The sequence below is a fragment of the Falco biarmicus genome, chromosome 6, assembly GCF_023638135.1.
Source record: "Falco biarmicus isolate bFalBia1 chromosome 6, bFalBia1.pri, whole genome shotgun sequence".
Classification (NCBI taxonomy): Eukaryota; Metazoa; Chordata; class Aves; order Falconiformes; family Falconidae; genus Falco; species Falco biarmicus.
Window position 1 is genome coordinate 5,547,863 of NC_079293.1, and position 27,938 is coordinate 5,575,800.

A 27,938-nucleotide genomic window follows, 5' to 3' on the forward strand; every position below is an offset into this window, starting at 1 on the left:
AAAACAAAAGCAAACACACGAAGCAGGCTCTAAATTCTGAGCAGAAAAGATGGGCCAAGGGTGGAGGCATTTTCTGGGAGGGTGAGACCCCCTTCCCGTGCCCTCTGCTGATGGTTGCCCCTGGGGTATCAGCCCGGGGCTCAGCTGGGGGAATGAGCTGCCAGGGGCAGGGGTGGTGGGGGAATTTCTGGTCCTGGCTGCCTATGAAAGGGAACATGCAGGGCGCTGCACCCTGCACATCGCCTTGAGCACAGGGTGTGTGTAAGGGGAAGGAGCAAGGAGGCAACACATGGAAGCAGACCTGCTGGATTCAGATCAGAAAATGTAACTGCTTGTATAGCTGTGCTGGCTCAGGATGAGAAAAAAATCGTGCTTCCCAGCCCATGGAGCCGTCTGGGGCAAATCAGGGTGAGCACACAGCAACTTCATCAGCAGAGACCTTTTGGCAGCTTATTTTCAGGGAGATTGTAGTGGATAGCTGTACCACAGACACCGACTGCTTTTGGAGCCCTTGGCTGCACCGCCACCATGCCAGCCTTGCTTAATGCACGGTACTCAGGGCAGACCAGGAGTACTCAGCTCCTGGGATGTGGTTTACATCTTGGTCTTACATCCTGAGATGTAAGGGGGGAGTGAGGACAGAGCTCTGCCAGATCTGTGCTGCCCCTGTGCACAGCCAGCCCGGGCTGCCTCAGCACCACCTTACTGGAGCCCAGGAGAGCACCTCCACGGACGCCCAAGGGCTTAGGGACAGGCCGGGATCCTGAGCCTGGCCCAGCATCAAGCCACCATCAGATCAGCAGGGAGAAAGCAGCAGGGCTCCTGGGACTGAGTGAAGGGCAGCAAAAAGGGGGCAGGAGGAGGGATGGGGAACGGGGCAAGGAGCTGAACCTCCGCATGTACTGAGCATTGCCAGACAGAAAAAAAGCTGAGAATCATCGTGTGGGCAGTCCCTGGAGGGCACACATCCTGACACATCCTGAACCCTCACTGTATCTTAGGAAAAGCCAAGTATGTTCTTGTAAGTAAACACAAACCTAACTTTATCATACTTGCACCTCCTACCTACAACAACCTGCACGACAGTCAAGGCTCGTATTATCTGGATCCAAAAAATTGCTCAATAAGCTACATTTGACCCAGCTATAGCACTGATTTTGGTTCCAACTGTTTATACTAAAGAATTCGTACACATACAGCGTAAGTATTTTATGTTTATAATATTGAACTATTAAAACAGCTTTTGTTTTGTGGTATTCAGAGTAGTTCTTAATCAAGACCTAGTCTGTCTCTTGACAGTATTATCCTTGCAACTTTCTGCTGTTCCATCGATGGAAGGACAAAGTATCATTACGGCTTCTTGCCAACATGCAGTATGATGCAGTTAATTAAAGAAACATAAAGTTCACATGTGATGCTAAAGATCACATCTGTGCCTCTGAATGCACCGTGGCATTAAATCAGCTAGGTAATAATGGGATAATTTTGCTCGCCATTTTAAGCTGAGGTTTATACAGTCCATTTATAGGAAGGAAATGTCATCTTATGATTTAGCTGAAGGTGATGTCAGACTGTGTGCTCTATAATTTAGGCCAGATTTCCAATATTTTGATTTGATGACTCTGAACGGTCAGACTTCTGAGCAGCCTTAAGAATAGGGTGCTTCAATAGCCGGAGATGCCAGAGGAGAGGCTCACAGCCCCACTGCCCCTTTGCTGCCCTGTGTACCTTTGCCTAGCTGACAAAAGCTCTCCAGGGTGGTATTTGCTGTATTTGCACGGGCAACAGTTGGTGCACACAACAGCCTCACCCAGACAAGAACTGAGCAGCAGATGATAGGAAGCCTGAGGGTAGGTTTGTCTCCTGCTCGCACCCATGTCGCTGACAGAAAACCGTCAGGGAAGCTGTGGCTTTTAAATCAGCAAAGGCCCGCTGTTAGGGTTACCTTTGGTAAACACACATCTGCAGAGAGACAGGTGACTATATCCAGGGCATCAAGTGGTTTAATACAAAGTGTTGTAAGAAAAACAAACAAAAAAATATTGCATTGCTTCAGTACCAAAAATTTGAAGTTCTCTTTGAATGAAAAAAAGACAACAAAACTCCTTTAGATTTCACATTTCCCAGACTGTGCATAATATTAGCACAAAGCAGAGGCTGTAATTATTTTTTAAAGAATAAAGATACATAAACGATGTGCCAGCCACAAAATCTCAGGGGGTGGTATGTCACTTGCCCTCAGCCTCTGCAGCCTGTGCTTGAGAGAATATTGTGCCAGCATCCAGAACACAACCGGCCCATCCCATGCTGCGAGGCAGGAAGAGCATTTCTAGGTCCTTCCACCGCCAGCTCCGTCATCCTCAGGGCAACACATGCCACATGCCTTGGGACTTTTCTGGGTTGAAAGCCCAGCTCCCAGAGCAGGGTTAACCTTTTCAGGCTTCAGTGCCCATTTACCTGCCCTGCCAGCCTTGCACATCCCAGCTCTCCAGTCTCTCAGGCTGTGAAGCCTGGAGTGTGAGCAAAACTCTGCATCGACAAGATGCTTGCACAAGGTCAGGGCAACAGGAAAGACAAAAACCTGGGCAAGCCAGGCCATGACTGGCTGCCATACACTGAAAGAATCACTGAAAATGGGAGTGTTTCCAGAAAGGGCACCAGCCACATAATTAATTCCTGACAGAGTTAGGCAGCTGTTACTTAAGCCAGTCCTTGTCATGCCACAGTTCCCTGATAGTACCAGGAACTACACGGACATTTGTCAAAACAGGATGACATCTAAAGATAGCATTGAACCTAAGGGAAAGGAATTTAAAAGAAAACAAATCACCATGGTTACAGTGTAGGTTGAGAAAAGTGTTCCCTCTGTGTGGAAACATGACTTGGGCGACCTTTGCTGAGACAGACTCCTGAGATGGCAATGAGCCGCACAGAGCCAGTGAAAGGAAAACAAGGGAGTCTGAGCAACAAGCAAAGATATTTTAATGTTCAAGGTTGCACAGCGCAGCTGCTGCAAGTCAGACACCCCTGCAGAGCCCAAGGGCTCAGCCCAGGAGACTTGGTGATTTGTAGCCACAGCAGCTGGAGCCACACTCTGCTGCAGCGCTGGCAGTGAAGGCGAACACACTGAAACCTCCACCCCAAGGCCAAGCACCTCTGCCAACCCACCCAAACACCTTGGCCAAGCCACAGCTTAGAGCTGAGATCCAGCGATGCACTGAAGCCAGTTACAGAGCCTAGCGCCAAGCCAAATGCCACACGGTGCAAAGTTTGATAAGTTAGCTCTGGCTACTCACACTTGTTTAAAATTGTCGGTGGGTTAACCTTGCACGAGCGTGCTGGTTGCCAGACGAGGCACCGCTCACTCATGCCACTCTGCTTCTCTCTGCATGGCATCCTCCTACAAACAATGTAAGGGCAGCATAAAGTCAGAGGCTGGTCTGACAGTGGTCATGTGCCTGCTTTTGCCCAGGCCCTGCAGAATTACAGCGTGGGTTTATAAAAGCACTCAGGGCTTCCCAAGCCTTGGTATGAGAAACCGGCAAAGGCCAGAGCCTGCTTATCTGTATCAAGAAACAGGGGTAAATTGCCACCCCTCCGTGCCCCTTGAAACAGCAGCTGGGGTACCATCTCAACTCCTGTCACGCCCCATACGTTGACCAGTCTTTATTTTAAGAATGTCGAGCCTTTTGCTACAGCTCTGCAGCAGCTTCTCGCTCAGCCCCTGCCCTGGCTGGGAGAGGGGGGAATGGCAGGGGTGGATCACGCCTTTCCCAGTCACTGGGTTTCCTCCTGCTGCAGCCAGCGCCACAGCCCTGCTCTGGTTTGCAGGGTCCCTGGCCCTTTGGTGATCCCAGGTCTGACCCGGAGGAGGGTTCCCACTGTATCGCTCAGCCTGAGACAAGACATTACATCTCACTACAACCCTTTGACCATCACAGCTACCACCAAGCAAACAGCCCACACGTAAGGCTTCTGGCACAGATGTGAGCTGGTTGTGCTATCAGGGTAGCAAAAACAACAGAAACACTTGTCTACCCAGGCAAATCCAAAGGAAGTTCTTGCTCTTCTCTTCCCTGCCTCCTGCATGCCTCTGTTTTAAACATGACAAGCAGTCACGTACCTTGGTATCCATCTTTCACCACCATGCGAAATGACGAAACCCAAAACAGAAGGATGTTGGTGTGGGAACTACTGGTACTATACGTTCCTGAAACCCTTCTGAGCAACGTGGCCAAGAAAGTCCCGCTTTGGTGACTTCAAAGAGAAAATCTGCACAAATCTTCCACCTCCTGACTTTTTCCTTTGATAGTTTTATGTGGTGTGCCTTTTATTCCCAAGGCACCCTGTGGCAAGCTATGGCTGGATGGAGTTTCTGAAACTGTATGCAGTACTCTGGAGGGGACGGGACAAATTTTTCATAAAAGCATCACTTCCATGCTGAACTCAAAATAGTGTCACATAACCAAACTGTGATGAACTGACGAAAGTTTGTTCTGATGATGTAACCCCAGCTGTGTTAGGTAACACTGAAGGGTGGCATTGCCATGGACACAGAGATGTTGCAACCCTCCCTTTTCTAGCTTACTTGCGCGCTTTATATTTTCAGCAAAGTTTATATTTTGTGTTTCTGACTGGTCTCTATCCTCTTACTACTAAGCAACAGTATGTCCTTAAAGTTTTATTTTTACTGTACACCGGTAGCAGACACAAGCAACTGGATCAGCATACAGCAGCAGTTACTAATTACTATACAGTTACTAAAATTACTATAGAGAATAGCAAGTTTGCAATTACGACTTGCACTCCAGCCAGTGGTGTGCTTCTCTGTGGTGTGAAGGAAGATAGCAAAGGTGCTTTAGCCCTCTGAAAAGTACCTCTCCTAACACCAGCCAGTGCTGCGTCTGCTCTGGTGTCCCACATCCTTCCTCCCAAATGCCAACTCAGCATTTCACCTATGCATCAACCTTTTTTTTTCTAAATCAACAGTCTAAAGCATTTGACTAAAATTCCCTTCAGATTTCACTTCCCACTCTTCTGACATCAGCCTTTCAGTATCTCTCCGGCCATCACAGAGTCCACCCAGAGAGGAAGACTGAACAAATGCAGAAGCAGACAATGAACTTTCCCAGAATTTCTTCATCTGTTGCAAATAAGCCAGCCAGCAAAATGCAATGGGAAAGGACAAACTCTTTGCTGTGTTTTTAATTTGCTACACACCTCCAAGACGTGAGTTAAACCTACAAATGGTTATACTGTATACCTGAACCAAATGCATGACTGAGGTTACAAACACATTTTATTGTTTACATGTGGCCAGTGTATAACCTAAAGCACCTGACCATTTATTTCCCCAAGCCAGTTATATCAATACATCAGAAGGCGCTGGGTATTTTGCAGTTGGGTTTCTGCTGGGGTTTTTTGTTGGGTTTATTTTTGGGTTTGGTTGTTGTGTTTTTTCAGAACTATGTTGCAATATAGTTTTTAGCACGGAAATTTATCAAAAGTATTTACAGATGGTTGAAAGTTCAAAGGGGCAAGATAGGAATTCAGATTAACTGGAAATCTAAACAAATGTAAAGGAAAATGAGGATCGGATTCCAAAACCCTTCTAGTCTACATTGCAAGCCTAACAAATGCTCTTGATTTGTGTTGGTTGTTAAAGAAGTGTAAATTCCATGATAAATTGATGTAGCTCCTGGGATGAATAAAATCAATAATGTAATAACATTGAGTTAATGCCAAGCTGACATTGATTGAGAATGAGTACATAGAATTTGAGGTCTCCTTCCATGCACAAGGAGATATTAGTAAATGAGAGCCAGATTGCCAATTAAAACTTGTTATTTTAGTGTAGTTGGATAAAATAATGTGTGATGAAGAGAGCAGGCTGAGAGTAAAGCTATTCAGGTGGAAACTGAGTGTTCAGGGAGTCTATGATTCCTGACTGGGAGCATGTGAAGAAGTCAATGATGCCCTCAGAAGGCTTGCAGAACCTGATTGTTTGTGATGCCTTTTCCCATAGTTATTTCCATACAGGCAAAGCTAGTGGGGATCATTTCAAAGCAAAAGACCTTCACTCCAAGGAATGGGGTCCCAGTTCACAAATTAGTCTTTGCAGTTTGTCTCAGATTTAGATATATATTATTCCATTTCCTTAGCATATGGTGAAACTGGTTGATGAATGGACCTGTTCCATTCCATTGAAGACCCATTCCCTGGGCATGTTTAGCGTCCTTGCTGCTTATAGTCTACCCTTGCTAGGGGCAGAGGGTTAACACTGAGTGAGCTCTAGTCTTGTCTGGATACCTTGCTGAGAGCAACCAAGGGCCAACAGGAGGATTTTTTTTTTTGTTGCTAGTATACTGGCTTGCACTTCAAATCCTGAGCAAGATTTGGATAACTAGGAGTTACAAGAAAACAAACCAAAAACACAAAAGAAAATGAGTGTGTGCAACAGAATGAGCAAATGAGACCTTGTTTCTTATGTATTTTTATCTGTCCCTCTTTCCCCTTCCCCAATGGGATCCTCTGATATCTGGCAATACTCTCTCAGCAGAAGTGATATTTGAATTGTTCAGTCTCCCAGTTTTATGGAAATGTAACATAATTTTGACATTGCTGGGGCCTCTACACTTAGCTGGAGTTTGGCATCAGCGCAGAAGTCACTGGGAGGGATGAAGAGGCAGATGCACATATAGAGAGCATGAACTGTTTAAAAAAAATGTTTCCTTTATTATGATAAATGAAGTGGATTTGTTTTGAAGCAGGGAAGGGGAAATATCTGCAGAAACTCAGGGTGCTGCCAGGTCTCAGCAATTACCTTTCAGAGCAGACATGGGGAGAGTGCCGGAGTAGCGCAGCTTGCCCACAGGTATGCAGAAGGCCATCAAAGAGCCAGACCTTGGGTTTCTCACTTCCAGCCCTCAGCCTTGAGAAAATGCAAACAAAAGTCTCTCTTTTCCGATAGCTGTGGGACAGATGACTCCTCTGATGAAATATTTAGACACTTGTTCAGACAGATCACAACCTCACCCACCATCTAAAGAAAATCTCTCCGGGGCAAAGACCCCATCGCTACTGTGATGATTCCTTTGTGCCCAGGGTTTGTGGCAGCCTCGGACTCTCCACGAGGGCTGTGCTGGGATATGCGCTGTACTCACCACTGGTGATGAATAATTACTTGACCAGTTACCAAACTCTTCAGACTGATTCCTACGCATGTGCACCCCCCCGCCCCCGGATGTATTGGACTGGAGGATTTCACAGTATGACCACCTGCTCTTGCTTCCATTTGATCCCATGCAAGTTTGGTTACCAGCTTCAGTGGAAAGGGGAGATGAACCCCACTACATGCTCCCCCAGGTACTGTTGTCTTCTAATGGCAATTCACTGTTGTGTGTAACTATAGAGCCTGATAAGTAATGAGGGAGGGAAGATGTCAGACATGAATATCCTTGAAATAAGCTTTTCTAATGATACCACGTTGGGATCAAGAGAAGCACATTATCCTCAAGTCTGTGTGAATGAACTGGGACTATCTGGCAGCTCTGTAACTCATTCAGCATTTTTTCCTCCAAGTAAAATACCAAACTCATTCATTATAGTTGGTTTCAGGACTCCTGGGAGCCACCCTGAAAGCTCTCCATCTTCAGCACAGGCAGCTAATCTGTACAAATAATTTCAAACGGTTTAAGAAACATATTGACCCCCTAGGTAAAACAACCAAAGGTTAAAGGGACATCTTGGTGTGTATCTGTAGAGAATATAAATTGAGCTTTTTATTCCTTCTCTGGAGCCTGTGCAAGGTTCAAATTCAGTTTATAAGCTTATCACCAAAATTCATTTTATAGGGTACCTTAAACATAGACGCCCACTCAGTCTGATCAAAGCTTTTCCAGCATGAAGCAGCTGAGCTACAATTGGTTCCCTTGTTCAGTCAGCCAAGTCAATGTTCTTAATCAGTGTAAAAATATTAGAAGTCAATGGTGGTTTTTAATAAAACAGGTTTGATCAGCTTCCAAAGAAGTGGCAGAGGTCTATGGAAAGAACCATTCCTGCCTGCTCCTACAAAATGCATGTGAGCCCTGTAAAGTGCTGGGCTCGAGAGGACCCTGTGGCTTGCTAATGACTGACCTTGTTATCCTGGGAGGAGGGCACACCCCCTCACCCCTCACTCTATTCCACCTCCAGCCTGAACTCTTTGAGATCCCTACTCCTGAAAACTCATTTGTCTCAGCTCCTTCCACCGGATAATAATCAAGCCCTTGGGCTTTGCCAGAGATCAAAGTATGATTGCCCCAGTTGTCTCAAAATCTATTGCTTCTTCAGATCCTGTTGTTGCTTATTCAGATGAAGTGGCCTTATGCTGATAGGAAAATCCACAGCAGCTGTGGATTAGAGACAGGGCAATGTTTAGGAAGTGATGTATGCAGTGCAGCACCCATCTGTCTTTCTGGGTGCTTGCTCAGTTGCTTAAGAGAGTGGATGTATGCCCAAGAGCATGGACACGGCTGTCCCCAAAAGCCACTTGTAGGTAGCAGTCCTACAAGTCTTTTGCAAACACAGGCCCATAGATGACAGCCTCTTCTCATGCCACATACGCCCAGACATGCCCCACAGATCAGCACATCTGGCTGGAAGTTAAGGTCCTCTTTTGAACTTACTGAATATAAAGTTGATTCTTCCAGTGGTAGAGAAGGAGGCTGCCTGAAGCCCACAGACCTGTAAAAGTTCAAACACAGAGAAAAGCCATGTCCTGGGCTGTCTGGTCCAGGACACTGATCACCCCGAGTCCACCAGGAAATCAGTTATACTGCTCGAGGCTTCAGTGTGATTTGTGGTTGTCAAACAGCTGGATCCCTCCACATTACAAAATGGAAGAATCAGGACAACATGTCTTGCAATCAGGTCCCTGATGGGCTCCCAACCTTCCTGATGTTTCTGTGCTAGAAATGATGTTGTTCCAAAAGTCTTCAAGCCCCAACTGACAGAAACCATCTTGCTACCCAAGGAATACCTCAGTTATGTGCCTCTACATGGCTGAAATAGAGATGATCAAGAAACATTAATGGCAGTAAGAGTAAGGCTGTTATGACATAAAGTTATTCTCTTGAATAGTTCTAGACTTTCAGCATTTAGGGCCAGAAAACTAATGTGAATCGAATTCTGATCCATGCAATTAAGTTACAGCAAGAAGACAGCAGGGCCATCTTAGATCCATGTGCTGGGAAAAATAAAAATATCCAACTAATGGGGATGCACTTCTGCATTCATGACATCCTCTCCTCCCTCCAAAAGGCTGTCAACGGAAGTGGGCAATAAGACCAATGTAACTGAGATTGTTTGAGGAAGATAGCTTATGGCAAGACCTATTCACACATGCAAGTCGTCAACAAACATTTAAACTGGGAAAACTAACCAAATTTGGCAGGAGGAGCCTTTTTTGCCCTTGGAACTATGCTTGAAACTAAGCATCACTTGCAGTCATCAGCCTTTTTGGGTACATCACTACCCTAAGGAGTTTAATCAGTGAAGCCACAATCACTCTTTAGGATAATTTGGGCAGGTTCTTCTCTCCCCAGGGAGCCACTGGGAGGCAGGAGTGATGTGTCCACGTGCTGGTTGGTGCAGGGAGCAGAAGTGATAGGAAGGAACCTCCAACCAGGAGGCTGGAGTAGAGAGGAAGAAGGTATTTAACAGAAAAATTTCTTTTCCATTTATTTATGTTTTGATGGCTTATGCCTCTGCAGAGATTTTATAATTTTAAAGAACTTCAAATAAAAGACAGGAAAAGTAGCCGACCCATCCTACCAGTTTGTTACACATGATACCAATTCAGGCAACTAGAACAACTCCCACAAAGTCTGAAAGACTGAGCCCTACTCCATTCACAAAATAAAAGCAGGAGGAAGAGAGCAGCTGAAGTTGTCAATGATTCCACACTTTTGAAAATAGGAGCAGTTCCTTGGGTTCCTAAAGACAGGCTTATGATGAAATTTTTACACCCACTTGTTAAAATTTTTATCTGATGCCCTAGCAATATCCTGTGAGTAACCCCTAGCTTCAGGAACTACGTGGATCATGTAGTTTTGTCCTGATGTCATTATCGCTTTCATAAATAGAGCACAGTCTGGGTTTTTTCCAAATCTACAGCACACTGGTGGACTTGAGGAGATGCCCATGGAAACACACAAATCTCAAGAACCCCTCCCCAGGCTGCTGGCTACCTGCTGATAATCCATCTTCTCTCCAACCATGTCACACAATGTCTGTACATCTACAGAAGTCTGCACACTAAGTGCTGCAGCCACTGCTTTCTTAGGCAAAGTATTCAATCTAAAGGTAAAGGTAAGCAAATTACTAGTTAAACAAATAGAAAGGAAGCACTATTACCCCTCATTTTCCTCTTCCTAAGTGCTCATCAAGCTTATCATTCTCCTTGTGCATCCTCCTTTCTTACCACCACCACACAGTGACAGGCAACTCAGATTTTCCTCCTGCAAGCCTGATCGCCTTACACGTATCACCGATCTTACAACCCTGACCAGGTGCGATGACCCACCTTGGCACCCGCACAGACCATTTCCATCTGCCCAGCTTCTTCCTCTTTGCTAACAGAAGCATGTTTGTGCTCAGCTGCCATGCTATTGAATCACTGGCAGATACAGGACAGGAGTTGAGTCACAAGATTTCTAGGAATAGTACATCTTTCTTGGGCTGCTGAACTGTCTCTCTGAAATGCTTGTGAATTAGGGATTTGAAGAACCCATTCGTTATTGTATTCATCAAGCAAGATGTATCCTGATTCTGGGTAATGAGAACTCCTCATTCAAATTCCTAAAAGTGAAAAATAAGTGTCTTGTTCTTGCAGTTCTTCATAATATAATCAGTTATGTATCTGTGCATGTAAAATACTGTTCACTTGCATTTTTCACCTGTAGTATGCAATGACAGAAAATGATAATACAGAGGAGCTGCTGCATTGTCATTACAGAACGCAGCTGACAGCCTGGGTTTGGTTCACGTAAAGCCTGCCAACAAGACTTAGAGATGATCATTTTTGATGCACTGTTAACTCCTAGTCACGATATTTATTGTGCTGTATGTGAGATAATGACAGGTTTGATCCTGTACCTTTGATAACAATACAAGGTTTGTCATATATTTCAGAAGGAACGGGATAAGGAGGGTATCATTTATTCTTCATTTTCATTTCAGCTAAGTGAAAGGAATCATGCAGGACATCAACCAGAATAGTTCAGCGTAAAGCCTTCATCCTTCCCACCTCATGCTGGTCACTAGCTGTTGACATGGTTAACTAGTGACCTAGATATCAGTGGGATGATGAGAAATGTTCATGTTGAGTGATTCTATCTTTGTTTTACTACACCATTTCTTGCATGTCCTCTAGCAGCCAGCATTCATCATTGTCTGAAGCAGGATACCAGACTTAATCACTTGGCCTAGCACAGCAACTTCCATCTTCCTATAAATAAGTAGGGTGCATTTCTTCTTCTGCCTCCCAGACTGAATGCAGCATCTGTCTGAACACTCACCAGACTGCTCCTTCCTTGCAGCCTCCACAAATCTAAGTCCACGCTTCCCATACTTGCAGCATAGTGCCACAGTCTGCCTCTTGCTTGGTGACCCCAGGCAGCCAGCAGACCTACCTGGCTGGCCTTCAGCTGCAAAGTGAGTGGATTTGGGAAGGCAGAGTGGCAGAAAGGCAAAAAGGAGTCAAGGAGGTGTAGGAGTTGTCTCACCCACCACAGGCACAGCTGCAGGATTGCTGCCCATCCGTGCTCTGTCATCCAAGGGGCTGAGTGCGGCGTCCCTCCCATTCTGCATGAAGAAGGAGTTCTCTAATGCATCACAGCCAAAGAAACTTTGGGTGCCTGCATTTAACATGAACAAAGAGTGACAGTGTCACTTCTGATTGCAGGCTGAGAAATTTGAACACAGCAGCTTTCACGCAAGCCCAAATAATTACGCAAGGAGTGAGGGTCACAAGGCCTCTGGTGAAAAAAGGAAAAGGAGGCATAGTCTGATAAGATAAGGCTCAGATCCTAAGAAGATGATCAGGTTATGTTTACGTAGCTAGGAAGTTAGTGTGAAATGTGATTCAGATGTTTTTATGAGCCAGATCTGTATAACTACACACTGGAAAAAGCTGCCAGATTTCTATGCAGTTCCATTGTGCTTTAGGGAATTGTCACACCCCTGATGTTGTGCAGAAGAGGAAGAAGGTGACTTCTCCCCCCGGGGAAGCCTAGCTTGTCATGCAACAGCACCCGTATTTTCCCAACCAAAGGCTGCACCAGCCACTTTGCCAGGAATGGGAGAGCCACACCCCATCTGCAGAAAATGGAGGAGATTGCAACAAACAGCCCTTGAAAAAATGTGCAGCTCATAATGGCTGCAGGCCACAGCAGGCCATTTTCTATCCTTCAATTACTGATCTTCTAAATGACTCACCAGTGAGCATTGCATCAAGAGACCTGCAATCTGCAAGGGCCATATCTAAGTATTCATTGACAGGACTGGTAGCACCACTTTTCTGAAGATTGCCCAACTTCTCTTTATAAGGTCCCATTTTCAGTTTGCTTTACAGCTCTTCCAACCCTTTATCAGTTCCAGCTCACGTTTCAAGCTTAATGCCTGCCTACAGCTCACTGCCTGTTTGTTAGGTTTGTGGGTTTTCTTTGATTGAATTCGGGGCAGATATCTTGCTTTCTGATTAACCAGTTCAGCTGTGTCCAAGAGAGGTTTGTCAAAACAGCAACAAAGTTGTGGCTTTCTCCCTATAATTGCTCCCTGTGGCAGAGAACTGAAATTTGTCAGGCTGATGATCCTCAGGTCATGAATCTGCCGTGAAAGCCCATGCCAAAAGGACTCCTGGTGGCAATCAGATTGCAAACGAGCAGCTCGTCGTGTTTCAGCCCACACAGTAGGTGAATCTGGTCCTTCCTTACAGCAGTTACTCCCAGCTGCACCAACAGCATGGAAGCACTGTCATCTGCCTACAACTCAGAAAGCCCAGCAGCTAGGCTGGCCAAAAAAAGCCTTATGAGAGAAAGCCTGAGGAATCTCAGCCAAGCACTGGCGCAGAAGAGAAGTGCTTGGTCGCTTGGGGTTTCATGCAGGGACGGAGCAGGCTGGCCAGTCCCAGCCCCTCTAAACTGATCCCTGTTACTGCATGGCACCTACTGCCTATGTGTGCAGCACTACAACACCATCATGAGCAGCATGTGACCATCTCAGGAAGGGAGTGCTAAACTGAAGAGGGCACAGGCACTACGTGTGGTGAGCAGGCTTGCAGGCAAGAACCTACCCCGTCACTGTGCAGTTTGTAGTCACCAAGTGATCCACACATTCCCTGTGAGGGTGAAATCTGCCTAGACCAAAACCAAGTAAATGACCTATGAGTCTGTTGTTGCTATCACCCTCTGTCATCAGTTTTCTTTTAGTCCAAAGAAATTAATAAAAACTAATTCAGAAGACGCTCTAACTAATTTCTGGAGGTTAATATGTTCCGTATGCTCTGGGTAAATATGTGAGAATGATAGGCATGTGGCTGCTTCTCGGACCTGGGAGATTGTTATATTGATAAGCCACCATCAATCAATCAATTAGCATTGATTAATTAGAGGGGAGGTGAAGGACAGCAAAGATACTGTAATCCTGTTTTCTGAACAATGGATCTGAGCATGTAAACTCCAAGCATTCCTAAGCCATGGGCCCTGGAATATAAGGTGTCTGGAGCAGGATCAGAGACTGTGTGGTGGGAGTAGCGTCCTAGGTGAAGAGGAGTTGTATCCTGGAGGAAGAAGAAAGGCTTTCTGCGGAGAGACCAGGCAACTCTGTGAAGGCAGCAGTAATAAAAGGGTATGGATGGCAGAAGTTTGAAAGCTAAAGCTGGAGAAGGGCAGGGAATAAAGCAAGGGAGATTTATTTGGAGGGAGGACCACTGAAAGCCTGTCCACTTCCCACTCTTCCCCTTTAAGGACTGAAATAGGACTAGAGAAGCTAGGACTAGGTCTTCTTACCTACCTCCCAGGCCAGTCCCATCGGCTCCAAGGCGTATCAGAGGTCCCTTGCCACAGCCAGGCTGAAATAGGGAAAAAGCAGATACCAGTTTCATGAGTCCCCTGTTGGGGTACAGGCTGGTTCCCACAACTGCCTAAGGTTGTGATGGGATGTAGCTCAGTCCGGTACTTGCAGCACCAGAGGGCACCAGACAGCAAGGAGCAGGTGTCAACCAGGTCCTTGGAGCTACAGAGCTAAGGGGGTAGGAACAGGGGGCTGAACTGCAAAAGTAGGTAGGAAGAGCTATATAACATGAAAGTCAGGGTGGCAATGTCAACAGACATACCTATTTTCTTAATTTGCTCTTTGTAACCAACTTGGAATAAAACTCAAGATACATGGCTTCTGGGGTTTCTCTCTTTGCCCTGTCAAATCAAGAAAATGAGGCTACAATGTAAATTTAACCTACCTTCTCTACTACTTCTACCTTCCCTGACCTGGACCTGCCCATACCCAAACGTTTGCATATCCCAAACATGGCTTTGCAAAATGTCAAAGAAAAGGGAACTACCAGAGCTACTTTGCAAGTGTGGTGAAACTTGTGCTGTTAGTCTGTATGGCCAGCACTCATTTACAGCCCTAGAAGCAAGAAGACACAGGGTAAACCTTTCAGCCCTCACACTGCCCCTTGCAGCCCACCCAGTCTAACGCCAGAGATACCATCTGTACTCCCCTGGTGTCTGTCACCGAAGCCATTGGTCTCAGTTGTTTTTCTGCCTTCTGTTAACAATCCTGGTGGCAAGAAGGCCCAGAGGCACTCCCCGTGACACAAATCTCTGCATTGATGCGATCATTTGAACACTGGAAAAATCAGGCTTCCTTTTCCCCTCTGCGTCCTTGTGCTCTTGAAATTAGATTTCGTTTAATGTAGGGTAATTAATGAGTCCTCTCTTCAAAAACAGCACACCAGCTAGGCTACAGACCTAACTCTTCAGCTGCATGACAGAGAGAAGTATTACCTCCTTCCTACACAGCCTGCTCAAAACCAGGTCTCAGGGCTCTAATGGGCTGTGGAAGAGAAGCAGCTGTGGCCAAAGCAGACACCCAGCCTGGGAAACACTTGGGGGAAGAGAAAATACCCTACCTGGCATGATGACTTATGGATGTGTTCAGGGCAAGAGTTTCAACTGTTCCCCAGCTACACAGCCATCTTCCTCTTTCTACCCTACAAATTAGATCCTCTAAATCCCCTGTTTAGCTTCTTTTTCAGGTCGCTTCATTTTTTGTCACAGTAGCTGCTCGGAGCAGCAGAGGCCACCTTTTTGCTGAGGTCATCACAGGGCTTTTCAGCTAAATTAGCTGCTTTTGCTCTGGCAGCCCCTCATTTAAACTCACTCTCTTACTGCTCCTCTCGAGTTTCAAGCAGGCTGGGCCACCAAGAGTGAGAGGATGTGGTCTGCCAATCGCATTGGAGATTAGAAACACCTCAGCTTGGAATGGAAACTAAGAAAAATATGAGAGTGCAGCTGAATAGGAGTAAGTATTCAGAAAACCTTGATGTGTCATCTTAATCATCTTCCTATTCATGAACACACTTGAAACCTCTTACAAGGTTATGATAAGGAGTCGCTCACCAGAGCTACAAGAAGACAAAGCATTCTGTTTTTTTCCAAGCAGCAAGTTGCAACATGCAAGTGAACGCTGGGTGCAGAACACTTCTCACCCCCATGTTCCCATCCAGAACTGTATTTACCCTTACTAAATGATGAACTACATCCTACAGCTGTGCTACATATTTCAGACTAACAAGGGCAGGAGTAAGGTCATACCAATTCTAGAGTGCTGCCTATCGAGACAAAGGCACTCATGCTGTGTCATGCACTCTGTATTTCATGCAGCCTAGCCTTAGACTATTTCCCGAATCCCTTGTTTTCCTGGGGACATGGCAACAGTTCGTGTACACTGCTCTGAAGTTAAAGACCTGGCCAGCTTATGTGTTTTTCCCTTCCCCTACTAAACATTGTCTTGTTCCTTTAAACCCTGTTTAACCTTAACTTTGGTTCCTGTTTCTCTGCAGGGCCCATACACCAACATGAGAAGTGAAAGCAGCTATTTCTGTTTCTTTCCACTGCTCTGAGCAGTGCCTGAATGCTTGAAAATGAGTAAGAGCCAGAGACATGTCCAAGAGGCAGAGTGAATCTCCAGTTCCAGCTCTAAACAAAAGAGATCCTTGAACAAACCCTCTGGTGCAGAATCTCTAGCCCTCATCTAGTAATGGGAGTTTGCTCTGCTGCCAACAACGCAGTCAGACTGCACAGGAGCGGAACACTACAGTTGGGATCCATCTTGCTGAACATGAGCTGTCCCAAAAATTCAGATGGTCACCTAGGCCTCTTCAGCACACAACAAAGATGGATAGAAAAAGAAAATTAAAATTAAAAAGAAAAAAAAAAGAGAGAAAGAGAAAGGAAAATAGGAAGAAAAAGAAGAAAAAATGAAAAGAAAAAAGATAAAAAGAAAAAAGGAAAAGAAAAAAGAAAAAGAAAAAGAAAAAGGAAAAGGAAAAGAAATAGAAAAAGGAAAAGGAAAAGGAAAAGAAAAAGGAAAAGGAAAAGGAAAAGGAAAAGAAAAAGAAAAAGAAAAAGAAAAAGAAAAAGAAAAAGAAAAAGAAAAAGAAAAAGAAAAAGAAAAAGAAAAAGAAAAAGAAAAAGAAAAAGAAAAAGAAAAAGAAAAAGAAAAAGAAAAAGAAAGAAAAAGAAAAAGGAAAAGAAAAAGAAAAAGAAAGAAAAAGAAAAAGGAAAAGAAGAAAAGAAGGGTTCATCACAGCCATGTCACACCTATTTTGGGATGGAACAAATTGTTCCTGGAAGGTGCCTCTTTGTCTCCATAGGGAGTAAAGACTGGTGTGGGCTAGACGTTATCAGATGGCTGGGCTCAGGTGAGAGATACCGAAACCATCTTGAACAAGTATGTTTATCCGGGTCTTTTGCCAGTCTGTGCATTTGTCTCTAGGATCTCCTGACACTGTTACTTCCCAGGCATCCAGAGGGCAGTTAGGTGGTGCCTCCAGTGACCCCATGTTTCTGTTGCTTTCTGGCTGGTTTTGTTCCCAGGAAGTTACTTCCCTTCAACCAGGAACACGATTCTAGAATTCCAAAGATGATAGGCTATATGGAGGAAAAGAAAATGAGATTACATCTCCCCCGCTCTTAATGGTTCTGAAAAATGCCCAAAAGCTGCCCTTAAATGAGTAGTTCTGTGAGCGGTGTAACCAGTGCCTCCTGATTTCCTATGGATTTCTGTTTATGGTTAAGTTCTCTGATGCTTAATAACATACAAATGCCAATTACAGCTTCTCCTGCACTCGGGGAGGTCATAATGATCCACTCCCACGTACCGTGTCTGGTGTCAGCCGTGCGTTCTGCCTGGGCCTTCCCTCCAGAGCACATCCAGGGTATGTCTTCTCCTAGAGAGCCAGCCGCTTTCCTGGTTGGAATTGGCCTATGACTTCAAAGGTCTGGGTGGGGTGGCAGAAACACATGGCTAGTCTTCCAGCAAATACAGCAAGCCTCTTAACAACACAAAAAGATTCCATTTTGTACTGTAAAGAGCTAAGAATGAAAATACTGTTTCCTCTGCACAACTTTCAATGAAAAGTTTTCTTCACCTCTGCCTTTTCTTCCCGTTACATCACACCTTTGAAGGCACAGGCCTGGCAGATGGTAAGAAGAGAGCAGTTGTTTTTGTTACTGTTTAGATACAGAGCACCTTAATGTATGTCAGTAACTGCTGAGTTGGGTGGAAAAAGGATTTCTGATGGAAAATTGTGCCTCTCTTCCCCCTCCCCCCCCCCCAAAAAAAGCCCCCAAACAACAGAGGTACTTGGAAAGATAAAGGGTAATTCAGTCTTTTGAATGTTCGTATCGTAAAACTGAATATGAAATAATTACCGTAACTAGTTCCTACACCCTCTGCAACCTGGATGACATCCTTCTGTGTCATCAAAATAAATTTACTTGCAGAAAACACATTGCTTACTACCTTATCTCAGTAACCCAAGCTCACACATACAAAAGAAGACCAAAGCCTTCTAAATCACCTGTCTCTGCAAAGAAATGAACTACAAAGATTCTAACTCTATTTCTTTCTTTAAAACTACTGGCAGTAGGACAGGCATGTGATTTTATCCCTAAACAGGGTGTTCCTTAGGCTGTTTGCCAATTTAATTGACTTATTCATATCCTTCCCTTCCAGATTACCTCAGGGTGATTTACATGTTAGAGGCCTACAAACACTGATGATTCAGTGTGTGAAAACCAAAAACATTGTTCAGTGTCTGACGGGGTCCTCACTGGCTTTTGCCCCCAAATTAATTGTTCTTATTGGAACAGTCTAACTTATAATCAACCTCTGACATCATCCTAATATTATACAAACAAAAGAGCTTCTAAAATACAATGGGACTAATGTAATTTGTTTTTTACTGGTGTTTCCAGGTACTCCATAGGAGCAAGCAACAGGCGAGGTTTTCAAATGGGAAAATACGGATGCTCCCAGCCCAGCTTCTTCAGTTTGCTGGCCATTTTGAAGACTGTCTCCTTCTGATTTTCCATGAATACATCACTCGGACTGAGTGCTAAAGAAATGCAAATACAGAGACAATTTCATTTCCTCTCTCTGCAAAACACAACTTTTCTTACAGCAGTTCAACACCTACTTAATATGGTGTTATTTAGAACAAGCAGGAGGACTTGCAGTGAATTCAGAACAAATTTCTTCACATGTTGAAGCTGAACTCTCTACCTAGGAAATACTTTGCAGGCCAGTTAAGGACAACTCTACCAAATACAGAAACAAGCAAAGATTTATATTCATCAATAAAGAAAAGGCTGAAAGAGGTTCATTTTGCCTCTTTGTTGATTAAATTCTTGGGCTTGCATCTAACTGTTTCTTTCTGTGACATGAACAGTTTTGATAAAATGCACCAGAAAACTTTGCAGAGCATACTTCTTCTCTACATCTTTGTTACAACTTAGTATATTATTGTTTTAGTACTCTCACAAAAAGCAGTCACTCAGTCTCCCTTCAGGGGAAGATTACTAAACCCCGTATTCAAACAGATTCCATTTTCTCCTTACATTATGTGCCCCTACAGTGCCTTTACTAAGCAAGCTCCCTGCTTCTAGAGCAAACCTATTACTGGCCAAACAGCCACTCATGCAAATCCAGTACCCTCCCCGTAAGTTACCATTTGGCTTTCCAAGAGAAATCTCCATGCTTAACACCCATCTCCCTAAGACCATCAACCAGCACTTTTTAATCCATTTCACAGTAAGATTTCCGTAATGTCTTTAAAAGCCACAGGTTGCTTCGTAAGTCAGTCCTCACCATCCTGGTACTTGTTTTCACATGGACTTTGGCATATCAGCTGCTAATAAAGTTTGCGTTCTTTAATAACAGAGTTTATGCACTTAAATACATGCCGGAGGATGAACACATCTTCACCATTACAGCTGAAGTATGTTTCAAAGTCCACACTTTTAAACCAGCACAAACACCTTAAAACTAGTTTCCCTGTTTGCACTGACAGTTGTGGTTACAGGTGTTACGCACTTATAAGCTCTGCTTAGATATTAAAACTTGCACACAAAATCACTCGTATTTGCATTCACTGACTGTGCTTATCTACTAAAAATCTGCAATACAGTTGTCATGCCCACATTGACAACATGTTCATACAGAAGTTCTAAGCAACATCACAGAATTACTGCAGTCCACATATGTAAATGCAAGTGAGCCACTGCCTGAAGTTTTTAATATATAATACAGGGGAGCGAACATGTAATGAAATGGTGGGAAGAATGAGAGGTGAACTCCACACAATTAAAGCATATATGTACATAACTTTTATAAACAGCAAGAATGTTTCACTCCTACTGAATACCTTAAGAACACTTACACCACACACAAACCAGTAAATAAGATTCAGATCTCACAAGAAGTCCATTGTAGGACCTGATCATTTAGTGTATAAGAGAGGCATCGCCTAACCAAGAGAAACAAACCCAGCCTGCACTCCAGGCTCACTGCAGGAAAGTGGCTAGCTGGCAGCCCAGAGAATTCTTCCTTGTTTACCCACAATAAAAAAGGATAATAAGGGTGTATGCGCTCACCCTTGTCTAGTTTTCACTTTCTTCAAGGAAAAGAGTTACGCTGATTCAGGGCTCTGGTTGTGGCCCAGGAGAATTTTGTTCTTATACTCCCCACACTAAAAAGTTCTCAAGATTTTCTCTCCCTCTCCTTAATTCAATCAATTCTAGTAACAGACACTTCTTTGTGGCTTGTCACCGAAGTATTTTAAGCACTCTGAATCCTGTCTCATTTTAGACTTGTTTCTAAAGGAGTCAGTTCTGGCCTTCAGCTCTTTGTTTTCTTTCAAAACCTTATTGAACAAGTTGTGCTCCTTTGCATTCATTTGAAGGACACAATGTTTTCTTTTGTCATGATAACGCTCCCTCTGCAACGTCCCAAACTTACAATCAAATGCAAAAATAAAACTATCTTTTCCATTTATTCTTCTTAAGAGCATCCTGATGGCTGTGCATTTCAGATAACCACTGGAAAGGCCATGCTGGGGGTAACAAGGGAGATAACGGTGCTGAATCCTTGCTCAGTGTAGCTCAGGCAAGAAAAGCCCTTAGTGCATTTTATTCAGGAACATCCAGGTTACAGCTCTATATTTACAGCTGCAGTAGGTCTAGGGCCTCCCACCTGCACTGGGCCCACATTAGCAGCGCCTTTTCTAAAACATTAAAGGTAAGCATGTGTTGTGTGAGCGTGGGTATTGTGCAGAAAACCTGCTTCCACCCAAGTCAACAGGAAAACAAAACAGTCTAGGAGTCAGAGCTTTCCTTTCTTTTATTTAAATGCCAACCAGTGTTTTATGTGGTTGTTTATTAAATAATAATACTACAATAATGCCCAGGGGCTCCAATTAGGACTGGGAAGTCACTCCAGTGGGATTGTGCAAAGGCGGAGGAAGGGACGGCGGGCTGGGAATTGGACGGCTCCCCAGCAGCGAGGAGCACAGGCTCCCCTTGGCAGGCGGGGAGGGCTGCTCCCACTGCTCCCCGCCACCGGCAGCAGCTAAGCCTTTTGTTTGCGTGGGAGTTTGATGTTACTTTGGTTTTCAGTTTTATTCGTTTGGGGTTTTTTAATGTCAAGATATAGAATAACCAGGAAGACGTACAAAGAGGTTTTCTTCAAAGTAGCTGAGCCCGCAGAGGGAAAAAGAGAGTGTATGTAGATGTATATGCTAATTCTTATTAATTAAAACCAGAGTGCTGTGCTAGAGCTGTGCACAGGCTTTATTAGCTAATATTAAAACAAAGGGCTGATTCGCCTTCCACAGAAATTTCACCTTGGCAAAGCCCTGTTTGCTGCAGCAGAGTTACTCCTCGCTTCACACCAACGTGAGCGCACGATAAGGCTGGGAGCCCTCAGGAAGGACTCAAAAGCTGATAATAAAACAAAAGGACAAACAGGAGGCACATGGGGAGGACAATACTAAGGAGTGGGATAAGAAGCATGTTGCTCTTGGCAGAAAGCAACTGGCAAAAATTGTGTAGTCAGTCTCTTGCCCAGTTCTTTTTGTTTTGTTATGAAACAGGATTTGTTTTTATTATAGAGGAATGGGATATATTTCAGCAGAGGAATCTGAGCTGGATAGGCTTTATGGCAGAAGTACGTTTTATGGGGAGATTTGAATGAAGACAGCGTGGATATGATTCACAAGATGGGTGCAGTTGTTCCAGGCTTAAACAAAAAGGGCAGCATGAACGAAAGGCCTTGGAGGAAAGCAGGAAGAGGGAAGGAAGGAAGGAAGCAATCAGAGGAAAGCCGGGCTGGACCAGAACATGTGAGAGCAACAACACAAATCCCAAATTAATGCAGCAGCAGAACAATGACGAGCCCAAAAGGTGAGGTCTGAAACTGAAGAGAGGAACAACCCAAGAAGGGGCACAACAGTGACAAGATGCTGTCACTTGGTGAGGAACAAGGGGAAGGAGGGTAGTGAAAACTTTGTCTCCTGGAATGGGGAACAGAGAGACCCTGAACTGAGTGGAAAGAGGAAGCTAAAGCTTCCCTGGGAGAAACTTCTAGAAAGCTCGTAATTTATGAGCATCTGCAGGCTAAAGATGACCTAAGTCTGGGGAAGAATTTTGGAAACAGGGTCTGAGGTGGGGAATCAGGTCGTTGGAAATACTTCACAGAACAAAAAGCATGGCCTAAGACCAGCATTCGTATGGGAGAGAAAAGAGAAGAAATGAGCTCGGGAGATGACAGAATTACTGGTGCGGGTGGAGAAAGGATGAGGAAGGGATTTGCCTGCAGAAAATGGTCATCATCTCCTGTTTTATGAATGGAAAAAGCACGCTAAACTGAGAGATACCGCATGGGATTGGCAGAGGGGGGCAGAGATGGGGAAGCGGAGGAGTGGATCAGAGGTGGAGAAGCAAGTTAAGCAGTAGGTGTGTACAGATGGTACAATGCACACACATACCACCCGCATGCGAAACTGGGGAGCATCCCAGAGGTCAGCTGCAGAGGCAGGGAGGAGTTTTTGAGAACAAAATGTAGCCAGATACTATCTGAAAAAACCAGAAGGATGGAAAAGACAAGTAAGATAGTGACAGAGAAGTTGAACCCTTCATACATGATCTGGGAGAGTAAGAGTTTTAATTCAGGTCCTCAGTTCTTCATTGTAGAAGAACTGAGTTTAATAAAAATTTTCAGCTGGCTTCCACTGATTTTCCATGCAAAATTTCCAAAGAAGCAACAGGTTTGCATTGAAAAGTACATGCCCATTTCTTCAATGTGCACACCAGACTACAGAGCTACGTCTTGCGAGTGAACAGAATGGATGGTGTCACGAACCTCCTCCTAGACCTGAGGAAATTCATAGGAACTGGTTAATGTCTCAGTTGTCATTGTGTCCTATGCTGGTTTGTTCACTAACATACTGGCACAGAAGAAAAGCCTGACCTTCACTACATCTCAGCCTGACACAGTTGCATAAGCTCGTGGATGATCCAGGCTACGGTCCACCACAACAGTGCAGACAAGTTCACAACTCTAAATGTATCTGACTTCAATGTGATTAATTCACATGTTCAGTATGACTCACATGATTAACATTTGGCCTGTAATTTTTTTTCACCATTCCAGTTCAATGTATATTTAGTTACTTGATTCTACTCTCCAGTTAATATGTAATACTACGCTGCTCCTTTACCCGTATGAACACTTACGAAAAATTAATGGTCCTACAAAGATACAAAAGAAGATTTTGGAAAAAATCTTTGTATGAGAAATAAAGTTTTCCTTCCTGCTGAAGCACTGTGCCAGTTTTTTGAGATCAAGAGCAAACCAGAATTTAGTGTGGTGCAGTGTTTCTACAAAACTCAGGCAAGGAACGTTATATGTGAGTTTTAAAAATATGCATTCCTTACAATAGAAAAAGGAAGGAAGATAAGAGATAGGCATAATGTAAATGTTTGTGTATTAAAATGTTTGACAGTGGAGGGTAATGGTGTGCAGGATGTGGGGATGTAAGGCATTCTTTCTTTAGGCTGCAGTAACATTTCCAGTACCTCATGACACTGCCCTTCCTACACTCCATTACCATCTTGGTGAACCTACACAAGGTTGTGATTGACAATGGATGGAAAAGCGTGCTGATCCACGCTTTGCTATTGTTGACACTTCTCTGAAATTGTCAAGGTAATTGCAGTAGTCAGAGCTGCAAAATTTTTCTCACTGCTCCCTAATTATTCTATATCCAGGTCCATTAGCACAATTCATATGTATACACGAGTGAGTTCCCTTTATAGCCTCAATGAATTACTCTGAATATAGGTAAATTGACTCAAATGGGTTATTACTGCTTCACCTCCTTGCCAGTTGTCACAGTTTAACCCCCGCCAGCAACCGAGCCCCACGCAGCCGCTCGCTCCCTGCCCCCAGCGGGATGGGGGAGAGAACTGGAAGAGTGAAAGTGAGAAAACTCGTGGGTTGAGATAAAGACAGTTTAACAGGTAAAGCAGAAGCCACGCACGCAAGCAAAGCAGAACAAGGAATTCATTCACCACTTCCCCTGGCACCAGGTGTTCAGCCATCCCCAGGAAAGCCGGGCTCCGTCGTGTGTGACAGGTACTTGGGAAGACAAACGCCATCCCTCCGCACGTTCCCCCTTCCTCCTTCTCCCCCAGCTTTATATGCTGAGCGTGGCGCCATGTGGTATGGGACATCCCTTTGGTCAGCTGGGGTCAGCTGCCCCGGCGGTGCCCCCTCCCAGCTCCTTGTGCCCCCCCAGCCCGGTCGCGGCTGGGGCGCAGTGAGGAGCAGAAAAGGCCTCGGCTCTGTGCAAGCACCGCTCAGCCACAGCTAAAACATCCCGGAGTTATCAGCGCTGTTTCCGGCACGAATCCAAAACATAGCCCCGAATCCAAAACATAGCCCCGTACTAGCTACTGTGAAGAAATTTAACTCTACCCCAGCCAAAACCAGCACACAAGTAAAAAGTTTAGGTCCACTGTGACTTTGTTGTCACCCCCTTGTATTACAAAACAACTGCAAGGACTTCCTGGGTCATTCACGATGGTCTCATGCCACTGAGAGCAATCATACCATACAATCCCTTTTCTTAAAATATTAAGCCTTATCTAAAGACCACCTAAGCTTCATCTAAAGATTTGAGGTTGATTTTGTTTATTTTCACCCCTGCTACTGACAGAGTGCTTGGAAACTCATTCCTCTGGCAGTTACAAATCTTCCTCTTATTTCCAGTTTGGGTGAGATAACTGGCAGTTCCTGTATCGACTCCGCATCACTAAAATAGATCTTAAAAGATCTCCTGAATTCACCTCCTTGCACTTTTAGAGAAGAATCATTGACTTCAACAGTTACTTGGTTGGGCCGATAACCTTTAACTAACAATCCTTTTATTTCTTGCTATAAGTAAGTTTTCTATTTCTGTTTTCCTAATCAGCTCAGTCACCTTTTTCTGGACAAGTTCTGGTTTTAGTTAATCTTTCCTGCATACGTATGAGTGGAGTATATGCAGGATTTTAGAGGAAATAGATGGTTTGAATGTCTTTTATCAGCAAATATACTTCCGTACTTCTGCTGGAAATACCTTAGTACCTTAGGCCTAAGAAACGTATTTGTCCTGTTGAAGGTCACTGCACATTGCAGGTTCAGATCATAATTTCTGGTACAGTTTACCAGTGCAAGACAGCACCTAAAGAAGCAGAGCTGACCTTCACTGACCTCTGGCTTTCATTCATGGTCCTGTCTATCCTTTCCCTTTGCCAGCGCTGTGCCACTGTACAGCAAAGCATATGGAGAAATTAATTCTATTTTTCTTTTGGATGTTTTTCTCACCTTACAATTCCTACACTAATACCCATTTTTTCAACTTAACCAATGCTTTTTCACTCAGCACCACACAAACACTTCACCAAAGTCCTGACAAATAACCTCCACTGCATTTTGTCCTCAAAATCTGCAACCACAGCGTGTACCTGATACATCGGTAAGAAATCTTCAGTATGCATGGCCAAATTCAAGTGGAATGACACTGTTTAAAGTGACTTTTGCTCACTCAGCATGAGATGAAAGAAGCCCTAGAAAACAGCTCAGCTAACTGGTGGTCCCACATCAGCAAGCACAACCAGCTAATGAGAAATGAGCTACTGTGTGAAGTGGGAGGAATATGATGGTTAGACAGCATGAAAGGAAAGGCGAGGATTGTGATATGGACCCTGCATGAAATGAATAGGATGACTCAAGGAAAAGGAAGAGGAAGCAGAGTTAAGATGGTATATAAAGAGAATGAAAGGAAAACGAGGGGAAAAAAAAACAACCACCAAACAAAAAACAATGGGGGAATGGAGAAATGGCAGAAGGGAAAAGAAGACTGCATAAAGGCTAACACTGGTCAACTATGACATTTCCAGCTGAGTCCCAAAGCAATATATTGAAAGGGTTACCTTCCCACCCCATTCAGAGCTGTACAAAGGTCAAAATGTTGCCCTGCATCTGGACCCATCCTTTTAACAGGTGTCATGCTTGAAGTGCAGATCCAATAAAACCAGTACAACAGCAGTTATAAACAAGCTCCCCCATTCCCAGTATTAATAAAATGTGTGGGTACTATTTATTTTAAAAATATGCTTATAATATATAATTTTAAAGGCACACCATGTAGCACATAATGGGACACTGCAAATCGGTTATATAATAAGTAAGCAGAAGAACGAACAATATAAACAGTGGTTTGCAGCCTTGACCCTATGGTGTTTCCTGCCACAATGAAAGTAAAAACACATGTTCCCTGACAACCATCGAGCACTTTGTCACTGCTGTTGGACATTTTGCTGCCTTAGGGCTCATCTACATGCGAAGCTACATTGGTTTAGCTGGGTTTAATTTGCTGCAAAGGGCTCTGTGAATTCTTATTTTGACTTAAATCAGACTTACTTCAGTTTAGCTCAACAAATTAAAGGCCAGATAAAGCCTGAGTAACTGTTGATTAGAACAATCATGGTTCTAATCAATTGCTTAAAATTATAGCGCTCCCTGCGTTGGCAAAAGCTTGCTTTCTAGTAGCTTATCTTGATGAAGTTTTGCCTGATTCCTCAGACTGTTTTAATTGACTGAATGGCCTTTAGGATCTGGTGTCACTCGAGTTAATATAACCAGATCTTTTCTGCTGCTGAATGCAGAATATATATCTATATACAAAATATTAAGTTCAGTGGGACAAATACTAAATTCAGGGGGAAACTGCTGGTTACTCTAGAAATACTTTTTTTTCAATAGCACACCCAAACACAGGCACTTCTCAGCATACAGATGAAGGCAGAAGTGGCTGTCTTGGTCCTGTGTGCGTACAGGGCATTCCAAACTAAGCAAGTGAATCATACACATACTGAGAGACACTCAGGGTTTCCTTAATTCAGAGCCTGCAAGAACGATTTCCATCTTCCTGGGTGAAGTCTTGGTAAGAATACTTAAGACTGTTCACGAACACAGGGAAACTTATCTACTTAAGGAAATGAGGAATTAACTGAATGGAAAATCAGCCATCGTTATTCCAGCCATAAAGAAGAGTGTCCACAGAAGGAGTTATACCAGTATAGTAACAGTAGGGCAATTATAACACTGTAATAACATCAGTACATTTCCTGAGCCTTGTTATGGAGAACCAGAACTTACGTTAGTTCTAGAAAGGCTTGTCAACAACCTCCTTACCAAGGAAATACTCTTAAGTACTTCCTCTACAGAGGAAGAGGTAACAGCAGAGGAATCATTTTGATATTTTCTGTAATTAATATTTGGCCAAGGCAAACCTAGGGTGAATTTCACATAATTGTTCCAACATTGTCACAACCTGTCACAGAAAGCAAATCACGATTTCCATTTTTGCTGGGCAGAAAGGCTCTGCCAGGTCACCCCACCACCTGAAGCCTCAGTTACACCAAGATCTGCAAAACCATATTGCTGGCAGAGACATCAGGTTTGTGTTTAGACTGACTGGGTACTGTTATGGCATAATTAACAATATATGCCACACATCAAACATGTAAAGCAAAAACTGGCTTCCAAACGATAGCAAGGTTTGTTTGATTTTTTTTTAATAATGTCACACACGAAAAGCTAGTTTATATTTCACAAGATAATCAAACCCCACCAAAATGTTAAAACTTTATGAGGGCACATCCTCATTTTGTCTTCCAAAGACAATCTGCCTTTATGTTAATCATTAAATTAACAGGATTACATACAGAAAATCTGAAGATTACATATATTTTGGGTCCTAACAACCTCTGTTAGCTTTTCTACTG

General features: G+C 44.0%; 1 long non-coding RNA gene across 1 annotated transcript; it reads right to left on the bottom strand.

Moving 5' to 3' along the window:
* Positions 1 to 6,725: 6,725 nt before the first annotated feature.
* Positions 6,726 to 14,523, bottom strand: LOC130151937 (uncharacterized). The gene is made up of 3 exons (XR_008822811.1): positions 14,375 to 14,523; positions 14,053 to 14,110; positions 6,726 to 11,897 (listed from the first exon to the last, which is right to left on the bottom strand). It is a non-coding gene; the product is annotated as an uncharacterized LOC130151937 (long non-coding RNA).
* Positions 14,524 to 27,938: the final 13,415 nt, after the last annotated feature.